At 33.8% G+C, this 13,751-nt stretch overlaps 1 long non-coding RNA gene across 1 annotated transcript; it reads right to left on the bottom strand.

The window, feature by feature from the left end:
- Positions 1-2,754: 2,754 nt before the first annotated feature.
- Positions 2,755-12,713, bottom strand: LOC114290131 (uncharacterized). Its single transcript, XR_003638886.2, has 2 exons — positions 12,180-12,713; positions 2,755-2,955 (listed from the first exon to the last, which is right to left on the bottom strand). It is a non-coding gene; the product is annotated as an uncharacterized LOC114290131 (long non-coding RNA).
- Between the last annotated feature and the right edge of the window lie 1,038 nt (positions 12,714-13,751).

Genomic DNA, 13,751 nt, shown 5'->3' with positions numbered 1-13,751 from the left:
TACATTTCAACCAACCACATAGTCAAACTTTGACTATTTGAAGATGTTATTTCACTATAATTCCAATTAAGAGAATCTTCAACTCTTAATATTTTTTTTATCAAATTATAATTTGATAAAAATTTAAAGCGATGAAATGTTAAAATTATTGTTTTTTCCATCAAAATTGGTGAAAAGAAAAAAAAATAGGATAAGAATGAGATTCTTTTAAAAATTGATAAAAAAAATTAATGAAAAAGTTAAAGTAATTCATATAGAATCAAAAAAATTATTCAAATTTAAACTTAAATTAGATAAAAAAAATTAAAAGAAAATAATGAAAGTTTGAAATATTTTAAAACCTTATTATTATTAAAGACTAGAAATCCATGTGTATATTATATTCATATTGTATTTTTAGTTATGAAATTGAAATCAAAATAAATGTAACTTAAATTATTGGATTAATAATAGAAATATCATATTAATTATTATTAAATATCATTTCACTTCACATTTAATAATAAAATTGTATATTTGTCTTGATTATAACTTTTAAATTTGTATATTTTCATAATAAGAAAAAGTATGTCATAACTCATTTAATCTCATTTAATCAAATTTAATTTTTTTTAATACAAATTATCAAAATTACACTTTAGACTTATATATATATATATATATATATATATTTTTTAATTTTTTTAAATTAATAATTTAAAATATTATAAATATAAAATTTAATTTATAAATTTTATGTATACTACAAGATAAATAGTAAATTATTTTAAAATAATTATAATAATGTTTTTTAATTTATAAAATTCCATGTATAGCCCAAGTTACCACTTGCAAAGTATTATGAGAAAGTTGAGAGAGACATCCACTGTTCACACCAACACTCGCACATCACATCAAATTACATGTACATAAATTAAGGTTTTAATATAAAAAAATAAGAAACCGTGTAAGGTTGCTCTCTCATTCTGACTATAACTAAACTATATATAGGCGTGATCCATTTTTGACTTCCCAACTTGCAATCTTATTGACTCAACTCTCTAAAATGTATAACTCTCTTTTCGGACTCTGTGTGTAGACTTTTTATCCGCCGAATAACAAATACGAATTTAGTGTAAGTTTGAAAAATTAGTTTTTAATTAATAGTTAATATTATAAATTTGTAATTATTTTGAAAATTATCATTAATTTATAATTTCTCCTAAAATAAATGAATTAATCAAAAAAGATTTGCAAAATATGGAGAATCTAAAATGATTACAATATACATGAAAAAATGTCAATTAGTTATAAAATGGTGAGAAAAATATAAAATAACTAATTTACCCTTCATTTTCTCTCTAATGTCTCCCTTTCAAAATGTAAATCCTTACCCACCGCAAACTAGAGGGGAAGAAGCACGGAGAGACCGCAAATGGACCCAGCCCCTCTTAAATGTTGAAAAAAAAAAAAAGCACACACACTTTAGTAATTACCAATTTCAATAGCTAATAAAAAATAAAAAATAAAAACTACTTCAATATTATTTCACAATGTATAATGAAATAATTTCCTATCATAAGCCATGTTAATTATTAATATTAATTTTATTAAATTGATTTTATTCATATAAGTGGTACGTGTCACTTTTTTCTTTTCTTTATAAATTAAATAATATTTATATATATTTAATTTAATAATCTAACAAAAGTAAATTTCAAAAGTTGTTATAAAGGCATGCAACCAAAGAAGCCATGGGCTTCATTTCATTTCATTTCATTATCATTGTCCCTTTCATTATTTGGATTTATTATCTTCTGGTTTGATACTTCCTTACCTTTCCTAGTAAAAAATAATACTATTATTTGCTATGAAATATTTATCTTTAACAAGAATTTCTTTCAACTAAATGCTATGATCATCAAATTTTTATATTCAAATTACTTATCTTTTATTTATTTGATGTTTTAGCTCATCTTTCATTTATTACATTGATATTGATGATCGGGGCCCAACTCGACACAAAGGCCCAAGACCCTAATCTGGCCCACACCCTTCGTGGAGAGAGAAGACCAAGCTCAACACTACGAGCCAGCTCGATTGGTCATCTAACTTGAGGACCAAGGTGGCCAACCCCAATAGTAAGGTCAATTTCCCATTAAACCTTACTAGCACCAAAAGTGGTGGTCAGACAACATTAGAATTCTGGACCCTCACCTACTACCTGACCCCGTAAGAATGTCAAAAACATGGCTCCCAAGGCAAATACACCATGCTGCACCCTCTAAGAGGGATGCCACAAATCCGTTGAGGTATCAAGTAAGAAACCCTACCCATGTATGACACATTCAGCACACTATTATCATATCATCTATATCTATATCCTCAAGCAAAATGTCTAACTTCTCCATCAAAGAACCGAAAAGGAAGACACCCATCGATAAATCCTTTTGGTCTTGTTTTGCAGGATAAAGATGTCAAAGGGCTGGTTTAAGACACGCGGACTACTTCTCTCTTTAGTCATTGGGTCGTCGGGAAGCTGATATCATCAATAAGTCCAGGAAACCTCCCTAATTTATCCAAAAATTTACCAACTGCCCACATAGTAGTACACCTCAATATGGAGGTTGTTTTTATTTAAAAGGAAATATATATATATATATATATATATACACACAATAACTATAATGCCCCCAAATTTTATTATTCGGATACATTACCAAATTCTTCATTAAAGTCCAATTATATAACATAAGTGTGGAAGCAAGATTACAATGAATAAAAGGAATATTCTCTCTCATATAATACAAATGATGAAGTACACAATTACAACAGATTACAATCTGTGCCCTTAGGCTTACATAGAATGTTACAAAATAAATAATTACAATGAAGAAACGACGTCATTTTTACGACACATTAACCCTCAATAAAAATCAACTTCTTGATCCTTGCTCGATGTAACCGACTCCATACCTGAAAAATTATTCAACGATTAGGATGAACATAATGGTCCAGTAGAGATCCACAGTGGTTCAAAACAATAACATTTTATTGAATAACATGATCATGATGCTCGAGTTATAAGCACATATATAAGGTGTCTTTTTATATTCAAAATACAAATACGTACGTATATCTTTTAAAGAGGATCCATATTTAATAACACAATAAAACTCATTTATTTTCTTATTTTTACGAGTCATAGAAATAATTTTCTCATATCTCAAAGAAATAATTTTCTCAAATCCATTTAATTTCACAAAAACGATTTCTCATATAGTTGATTACACTCTCACTTCCACCCATCTACCATTCCATAAAATTAAGTAACTGATTATGATATCACTGACAATTCAAGACATAGTAATTACATCCATCGTGTACATCATTGTATATCAATATACCACAAGTCATTCAACGATAAAACACCTTCATATACTCCGATATTTACCTACCTCGGCCTAAAAGGACAGTTGGGTACCTTTCAATCCAATACCACAAAGCTGACTATAACTGATAAACCACCACAACAACCATCATCAGATCAACAACAACCATCAGATCAACTTCCCAGATTAACTGAATAACTAATACAGTTAGAGTTAGTTAGGTTGTTATTTTGCTATAGTTAATAAACTGTAAGATGTTGAGTTTATGTAAACCATGGTTAGGATATAAGACTTGTTGTATATATAGATCAAATACGTTACTCTATGAGTTTAATGAATTCAATAATACCAAATCTTTTTATGGTATCAGAGCCTCTTTAGCTTCAACAAGTTGTGGTCCTTCAATGGCAGATTTGTGATCCAGCAAATTTGTGATCATTGACAGAGTCACAAATGTCTTCATCAATGGATGATGCTGATTCTCCTCTTCCATCAAATCTTTCTGTTCTCATTTCAAATCTGAGTTAGTTTGTGACTGTTAAGTTGGATTCATCCAACTACATCATCTGGAAGAATCAATTGCTTAATAGCCCTATTTGGTAGAGCTGTGGGAAAGTGCTTATAGCTTATGCCTAAACAGCTTATAACTTATAACTTTCAGCTTAAGCTGATTTCCAGCTTATTCTTAAAGCATCTCCTGCCCCACTCAAAGAATAAGCTGATTTCTGACTTCCACAAAGCTATAAGCTATAAGCTATAAGCTAAACCAAACACGTCAAAATAGCTTAAATTAAACTGAAAGCTAAAATAAGCTGTAAATAATTTCTGCCAAACAGGCACAATATACTTAAAACAACAAAACTCCTCTGTTGTGTTGATAGATCGAAGAACTGTCCTTCTCCTACTGTAGTTGATGCAAGCATTAAAGCAATTCTGAATCCAGAACATGCACAATGGTTAACCATTGATGCACATTTATTGAGTTGCATCACTGCAACCCTATCTCCAACAATTTTCACCTCTGTTTTCCATTGCATAACCAATGGTGAGGTTTGGTCTGTTCTTGAGAAGAGATTCACTTCCTTATCTCGATCACACATCCATCAGTTAAAGAATAAGCCTGGTCAATTGGCTAAAAAAGGATCCACTATGGAAAAGTATTTGTCTCAAATCAAAGCCATTGCAGATTAATTGGCATTTAGTTGCTTCTTCTGTGAATGATGAAGATTTAGTTCTCATAATTCTCAATGGTCTTCCTGATGAATACAGTGCATTCAAGACCACAATCCGAGTAAGATCAGATCCAATTTCCATAGAGTCCTTGTGCTCTTTACTTTGTCCTGAAGAGATTCATGTTGAACATGTTCTTAAGCATACTCATGCCTCTGAAATTCCATTTGCTTATGCATCCACTAGTGGTCACAGATCTTATTCGTCCAATTTTAGGTCTTTTGGAAGCACTTCTGCTGTTACTAATTCTGGAGGAGGTCGAGGCTATAGAGGCAATTTCAACAGAAATGGCAGCCGATTTTATAGAGGTTTTCGAAGAGGAGGAAGGCTTTCTGGTTTTCAGTAGTCTCAGCAGTCTTATCAACATGCTTCACAACATGCTCCTCATTGTTCCTCATCTGCTGTTATCCGTCAGATTTGTGGCAAAATGAATCATTCTGCCTTAGAGTGCTGGTACAGAATGGATAATTCTTTTTAGTCTTAATCTCGTTCTACTCCTAAAGCTTATGTTGTTTCTGCATCACCACCTTCACCACAAGTTGCCTGGTACATTGATTCCACAGCCTCTGATCACATTACTAATGATCTAACTAATTTCTCTTTACATGAGCCCTATCATGGTCCAGATCAAGTCACTATTGGAGATGGTTCCTCACTTCCTATTCACAATATAGGTAAAGGTATTCTTCCAACACCTTCTTCTCTCCTTCTTAACAAAATTCTCCATGTGCCTTCCATTTCTTCTAATTTGCTCTCTGTTCACCAACTCACTTCTGACAACAACTGTTCTATCACTTTGATACTAATACCTTTACAATTCAGGACAAGGCTACTAACAGAATTTTGCATAAATGTTGCCATTCTAATGGTCTTTATCAGCTTTCTCCATCTAGTTCACAGTCAGCTTCACATCCAGCTACTTGCTATCACAGTATTTCTACTTCTGCACCTAATTGGCATTTCAGATTAGGTCATCCATCATTCCAGAAACTTCAACACACTGCTACTACTTCTAAACTTTCTTCCTTTTCACACACTACCACTGGTTTATGTTCTCATTGTTGTGTCTCTAAGACACATAGATTACCAATTACTTTGTCAAATTCTACTGTTAATAAGCCCTTTACTTTAATACACTCAGATGTAGGGGCCCCTTTCTCTACTTCTGTATCCAGATTTAAATACTATGTTGTTTTCATTGATGACTTCAGTAAATTTACTTGGTTATATCCTCTGCATTTTAAAAGTGAAGTCTTTTCAAAATTTCTTGAATTCAAGGCCATGGTTGAATCACAATTTACTACTTCTCTTCAAATTTTACGAAGTGATAATGGTGGTGAATATCTAGCTAAAGAATTTCAGAATTTTTTGTCCTCCAAAGGCATCTTGCATCAGCTCACATGTCCTTATACTCCTGCACAGAATGGGGTTGCCAAAAGAAAGCATTGCCATCTCATTGAAACAATTATTGCTCTTATGCATCACTCTTCCTTACCCTTGCCGTTATAGTTTGATGCATTGGCTACTGCAGTTGTTTTTATCAACCGACTTCCTACAGCTAAACTTCAATTTCTCAGTCCCTTTGAGGTTCTCTTTCATAAGCCACCTGATTACTCTTTTCTTCGTACTTTTGGTTGCCGTTGTTATCCTTGGTTAAAACCATATACTTCTCACAAACTTCAACCTCGCTCCATTCCTTGTGTCTTTATTGGTTAATATCCTGCTATTAAAGGATATTAGTGTTTGGATCCTATCACCAACAAAATTTACACGTCTCGCCATGTTGTTTTTGATGAGCATCTTTTTCTTCTTCTTCTTCGCTGTCTTCTTCATCTCCCTCTCATCCTCAGTTATATTCCTTTTTCTAGTCTACCTCTTCTCCGCATGTTAGTCCACAAACTATATCCAATATCCTTCCCATGTCTCATCTAGCAGCTACTGTCCCTGCAGCCCCAGCACCAACTGCAGCTGCAGTCATCTCATCAACTTCTCAGTCTGCTTCTCCAGCATTTCCATCACCAACAGCTCCACCAACATCTTTGTTTGCTCCTCTGTATGCTTTTACAGCATTTTCATCACCCACAGTTCCACCAACATCTCTGTTTGCTCCTCCAATAACCGCAACTCTGTCTGTTCCTCCATCAACTCCACCAGCAATTGCCCCAACACACCCACTAGCTCCGTCTATTCCTATCTCTACCTTGACTATTGATTTACCATTTCCATCTCAAGCTTCTCACAATATTCATCCTATGGTCACCAGGTCTAAGTCTCATCTTCCTGCTACTGCCTTTGTTGCCACTTCTGTAACTGAACCTTCTTCCTTCAAAGAAGCTTCTCAGTCTCCTTCTTGGACTCAAGCTATGCTTGAAGAGTATCAGGCTCTACAAAAGTAGTCCACTTGGTCTCTTGCTTCTTTACCACCCAACAAATAGGCCATTCGATGTAAATGGGTATACAGATTAAAGACTCACTCCGATAGCTCCATTGCTCAGTACAAAGCCCGGTTGGTAGCTAAGGGCTATCTTCAAGAAGAGGGTGTGGATTTCCAGGAAACTTCCAGTCATGTGGCCAAGCAACCTACCATTCGCATTTTGTTGTGTCTTGCTCTTCACTTCAATTGGTCTATCAAACAGCTTGACATCAGTAATGCTTTCTTACATGGAGTGTTGGATGAAGAGGTTTACATATCCCAACCTCAGGGGTTTATTGATTCCACTCGCCCTCATTTGGTCTGCAACCTTCACAAAGCCTTGCATGGCCTTAAGCAAGCTCGAAGAGCCTGGTTTTCCACTTTTTCCTCCTACCTTCTCTCTCAAGGTTTTCTTTCCAGTCACTGTGACTTCTCATTGTTTGTTCGCAAAACCTCTACTTCTCTTACCATTTTGGTTATCTATGTTGATGATATCCTTGTTACTGGTAGTGATCCTTCCTTCATTACCTCTCTTCTTGCTCACATGCACACTATTTTTTCTATGAAAGAGTTAGGTTTCATCAACTATTTTCTTGGCATCTCTGTCATCTCCTCTTTAACTGGTTTCTTCCTTAATCAAGCTAAGTATGCTACAGAAATTTTGGCTAAAGTTGGAATGCTCAATTGTAAGGTCTATGCTTCTCCTATGGCTATCAAATCCTCTCTGTCTTCTCATTCTAATGTTGAGCTACCTTTTGACAACCCTTCTCTTTATCGAAGTCTTGTGGGTGCCCTTCAATACTTAACTATTACTCGTCCGGACTTGGCTTTTGCTATCAATTCAGCTTGCCAGCATATGCACTGTCCTCTGGTTAGTCATTTTCATGCTGTCAAACGTATCTTATGCTATGTCAAAGGTATTATCCATTTTGGTCTTCTGTTTTCTCATGGTCCTCTTATTCTCCATGCTTACTCGGACTCTGATTGGGCTGGCAGCTTTGTTGATCGCCGCTCTACTACTGGGTTTTGTATCTTTCTTGGTCCCAACTTGGTTTCTTGGTCGGCCAAGAAACAACCCATTGTCTCTCGATCATCATCTGATGCGAAATATCGCGCGTTAGCTCAAACTACTGCTGAGCTTAGCTGGTTGGGCATGCTTCTTACAAATCTTCATATCTTTTTTCCCACTTTTACTCTCTGGTGCGACAATCTTTCTGCCATCTCTAATCCTGTCTTCCATGCTCGTTCTAAGCATATCAAAGTCGACTATCATTATGTTCGCGAACGAGTGGCCGCCAAGTTTTTGTCTGTCCAATATGTCGCCTCTTCTGATAAGATAACAGACATTCTTACAAAGCCTCTATCAGTTGCTCGCTTTCACTTGCTTCAGTCCAAACTGTTGGTTGTGCCTTCACCCATCAGCTTGCGAGGGAATGATAAACCACCACAACAACCATCATCAGACCAACAATAACCATCAGATCAACAACAACCATCAGATCAACTTCCTAGACTAACTGAATAACTAATAGAGTTAGGGTTAGTTAGGTTGTTATTTTACTGTAGTTAATAAACTGTTAGATGTTGAGTTTATATAAACCATGGTTATGATATAAGACTTGTTGTATGTATAGATCAAATACATTACTATATGAGTTTAATGAATTCAATGATACCAAATCTCTTTAATAACGAGTCCCCAAACCACAACACGATTTACTTGGCGCTAACCGAAAGATATTGTGACTTATCTCAACATGCCATGCTTTACTAGTAGCTAGTTGGAACAAAAGTGAAACCTCCATATAACCTCAACAATTCACATGTTTTACCGATCACAAGCCAAAAGGTAAGCAAACCTTATCTCTATGCGCCACGCTTTACCAGTCGTTATCTAGAAGGAATGCAAAACCTCCAACCACGCTTTACCAAGCTCAAACTAGAAGGAATGCATAATCTTTGTCAATGCGCCATGTTTTGACCAGTCACAAGTTGGAAGGAAACGAACCCTTCATATCGCTCATCACCTTCCATAACGTTCTAAATTAAATAATCAATCAACAACATGTAATATGTATAGCCTATTCTACAACAATAAACATCATCATCGACTGATGGCCAAAGACAAAATCTCTAATCATTATATAACACAACTCTCAAAATTTTAATAAATCTAAACCTCACCAACAAGACATAACATAGTGCAAATCCTATATTCAATTGAATTTAATTTCCATTATTCACAATTACAACATGTTCAATCACGTAACAATTATTCATTTGCTTGTCTCACATAAATAAGTTAACCACTTAATCAATTTCTTTCTAATCATCATAAAATTACAATTAAACAAATTTTGATGCCCATTTTCTTATTTCTCTTCTTATATCACATCTCTTTCCATAATAATCAATATGGTTCAAAGAAAAATCAAGAGATTAACAATTAATCTCATTTCCCAACATTATTAAATAGAAAATAATTAGGGCTTTTTATTTCAATCTTCATAATCAAGTTTCATTGACTTCAAGTTCTCAAGATCAACATTAAAATATAAGATTTACTCCTTATATTCAAAACCCTAACTCACATCTACATATTTTTCACAAATCTCCTTCCAACCCACGATTTTATGCAATAGTAAAATGTTAGAAAAAATAGTACCAAACTATAAGGAAAATATAAATTAAAAATATATAAATGCTTTTTAGGCAAAACCAAAAACTGAAATATATCAACATAATAACGTGATAAAACTTACAGTACATAAAAAGGATAAAACCTGATCGAGTCGAGTGTGTGACACTCTTTCCTTAAGACAGATTCGTCCTTCCACCGATGCTTAGGATTCACTGGACGTCTATCTCTCAGGATACAACGATCAATGTCTTGCACTAGCAGCACTACTATTGCAAACCTAGCGAACTTTGCTGTGCATGAACTCTCTTTATAGGAAAATGAGACTCAGAAAATATGAAGAATAATGCAAAGTGAAGAAGAAAATGACAATTCACTGACCAAATTGAAGTGAGGGAGATGGAATATATAGACTTCTATGTGACTCTTCAGAAAGGTTGTGAGCCTTCAAAAGGACACACTCTTCCATCTCAAGAGACACAACCATTGGAGTAAATTTAAATTCAAATTTTTCCAACAATCCCCCACATGAATGAAATTTACGGAAAGGACGTGCAACAACATGCAGACAAAGAGAGAGTACATTAAGGAAATACCCTGCATCGGGATAGGTAGCTTTCAGCTTTGAACCTTCCCTAGTGAAAGCCTATCGGACTTACTAGCTAATCAATGGACGTGATGCCTTGAACTGTTCAGCCATTTGTGTAAGCCAAGACAATAGAATTCACACAGAATATCTCCAAACACAGTTTAGTTCTCACGATTGTACCCATTTTGGCCTTGGGCAAGTCCTGATGTTTCATGAGTGCTTTAGAAAATTTAGCCTTATCAATTCTCATAGAAGCGGCCCCTTCATACTCATATAGGTGATCCTTATTTCGAGTCTCTTAAATACTCCTCTTGAAAGAGACCCCTCTAGGGTTTTCAAGATATAAGTGATCATTAAAAGCATAGCTTACCCTAAGTCCCCTACATACAACACATGTTGCAAATATCACTCTCATCATAGGAATGGATAGAAGTTAGACTCCTTTAGTGATTTCTGGCGAGCCACACATAACTTAGTTGTCCCTTTGAACTTAGTTTTTGGGATCTCCAGTCATCTAAGTAGGGTTACCATTATGATGACTCTGATGTAATAGGCTTTAATCACATTCCCCTCGATAAACTTTCCCTCATTTGCTTTTTAGTCAAACTTTTGTTTAGCGGCCGCTATTTTTCCGTTTGACCTTCTCAGTTATATATCATTGAGTGGTTCGTGGATCCACTATATTACCCTTGGACAATATGCACAACTAAAAGCAAATGTCTTACGGTATTAAGTCTTTGATTATATCGAGACTTACCGTTACTCTATGTCACTTCTATTTTCAAATTTAAATATTAAACATAGAGGTGTTCCTTAGGAGTAAATGAAACCATATTTGCTTCTACTCCAACTTTGACCTATAAAAAGAATTGAGATTCTTTGTGGACCTACAATCGGAATCGTTACTTAGGTAAAATTTTCCAAGCACCCGACATTTTAAGCATTCCAAGGAAACTTAATTTCTCTTGCTGGTGTATAATTACACACAAATATTAATACACCCCCACAATTCTGAGATAAATCAAAACATATCATTAATTGGCGTACTTGAACTAAATAACAAGATGTAAATTGCTTTGTGAATATAATCACAATACCAATTTGTCTAAAATACAATTAAACTTCATAACTTGCTTTTGCAGTACAAAGAAGAAATGACTAATACCGGTTGTGGCCACAACACTTTGTCAAATGATATTTCTTTAGCCATAATTAATTTCTTTTTGTTTACTGCAATCCTTAATTCCAATCTCAACATGGAATATAAATATCACTGTATAAATACATTTACATCTTATTTGTCTTATCCAGTATTGTTGACTATGTCGACAATTACCAAAGTGGCTTTCAAGGACGAATCTGTCTTAAGGAAAGAGTGTCACACACTTGACTCGATCAGGTTTTATCCTTTTTATGTACTGTAAGTTTTATCACGTTATTATGTTGATATATTTCAGTTTTTGGTTTTGCCTAAAAAGCATTTATATATTTTTAATTTATATTTTCCTTATAGTTTGGTACTATTTTTTCTAACAATCTTAAGACAGATTCGCCCCGCTATGGTACTTACGGTTGAGTGGACGTCTATCTCCCAGGATACAACGATCAATGTCTTGCACTAGCAGCACTACTATTGCAAACCTAGCGAACTTTGCTGTGCATGAACTCTCTTTATAGGAAAATGAGACTCAGAAAATATGAAGAATAATGCAAAGTGAAGAAGAAAATGACAATTCACTGACCAAATTGAAGTGAGGGAGATGGAATATATAGACTTCTATGTGACTCTTCAGAAAGGTTGTGAGCCTTCAAAAGGACACACTCTTCCATCTCAAGAGACACAACCATTGGAGTAAATTTAAATTCAAATTTTTCCAACATAAAATACCACAAGTATATCTATAGCAAAATATTGAAGAAAAGAAAAGAAATCCCTACCTCTGGAAAAGAAGAGGAGAAAATCCAAAAATTTAACCACAACGAAAAGATGATCTGCTCGAATCAAAATAAAACTCTCGTCGTGCTCTATGTTCTAGTATAAGGAATTAGGGTGAGATTTTCACTCTAAAGAGATGAAATCCAAAGTATAAGAGCTTGAAGCATGGAAATAGAGGGGGGGAGAGAGAGAGAGAGAGAAATAGAAAAGAGTATAAAGAGTGAAAGAGATTTGACCAAAAAAGTGACTTCAAACAGCTGATCCCAAATAGATCGCTCAAGCGGCGAAACGGGCGCTCGAGCATGAGAGATAGAAGACCACTCGAGCAGTAAAATCTGCGCTCAAGTGAATATGACAAACTCCCAATATCTCCAACAGCAAAATGAACAGACCGTTCAAGGGGATAAACTTGCACTCGAGTGCCATTACATACTAGCAAAATCTTAGACTGCAGAGCAATGCACTGAACGCCTGAAAAGACTGCTCAAGCGCTCACTCTTACACTCAAGCAAAGAGAATTTTCAAATTGCTACAATAAACTTGCCTTAACATAATTCAATTAATATTACTCATATAAAGAGAGAATAAATTAATATGAATCTAAATAAGAGATTATTAATAAAACTCACGTACATTAAAAAAATAAAATAAAATGAATAAATAATAAAAAAATAAAATAAAGAGCCTCACATAAATATGTGATATGTGATTACCAATTAATTTAGTTAAGCCTCATATAAACAATTTACCAAAAGAATAAATTCATCTTTAAATATGAACATTTTTTTTCTTTTCTTTTGATTAAAAAATCAATGAACCTATGTCAATGTTTCTCATTCAATTTGTTTGTTTGTTTTTTCAACCCCCCCCCCCCCTCCCCCAAAAAAAAATTCTAAAAAATTCTAAAAAATTTCAAAAATGACTTTGGAAAAAAAAAACTCATTCTTTTTATATGATTTTCCCTTTTTTGGTAAATAATAATTTTAAAATTTTAAAATGTGTTTTTTAATATTTATTTTTGTCAAAACTAATTTCTAACTTTTGAAAAAAGAAATTAGGGCACAAACTCTAAAAACTCAACCAAACAAAATTATATATATTTGGATCACGTATTTATTTTATTTTATTTTTTAGTTGTGTGTATCATGATACTACAATCCCAAGACATATTTTGAAGAGGGGGGGGGGGGATTCTCTCTACTCGTCTCTGTATAGTAATAACAAATTGATAACTTAATTAATTGGAAAGCTACTTTTTCCTTAAAAGCCTCCACTTTGAGGTGGGTTGACAATTGGCCAGTTTGTAATTTTCGGGTAAATTGGGAAGGCTCCATAGTCTTACTGTTATATAAATGATATTATAAACAAATGCCACATCGCTTCGGACAATAATTGAATTTGATATAAAAATGAACAAATTATAAATTATATTTATAGTTTGCAGCTTTTATCAAATTAGTCATGAAGTTTCAATTGTATCATTTTTTGTTTATTAATTTTTCATGCTTTGTTAATTTAATTCATAACATCAATTAAGAAATTAAATAAATATGAAGTGTAAATTAGTTTATTTA

The sequence above is a fragment of the Camellia sinensis genome, chromosome 12, assembly GCF_055761805.1.
Source record: "Camellia sinensis isolate YWXY chromosome 12, ASM5576180v1, whole genome shotgun sequence".
NCBI classification, from domain to species: Eukaryota; Viridiplantae; Streptophyta; class Magnoliopsida; order Ericales; family Theaceae; genus Camellia; species Camellia sinensis.
Note: the sequence above shows the minus strand (reverse complement) of the source record. Positions and strands in the feature narration are given on the sequence as shown.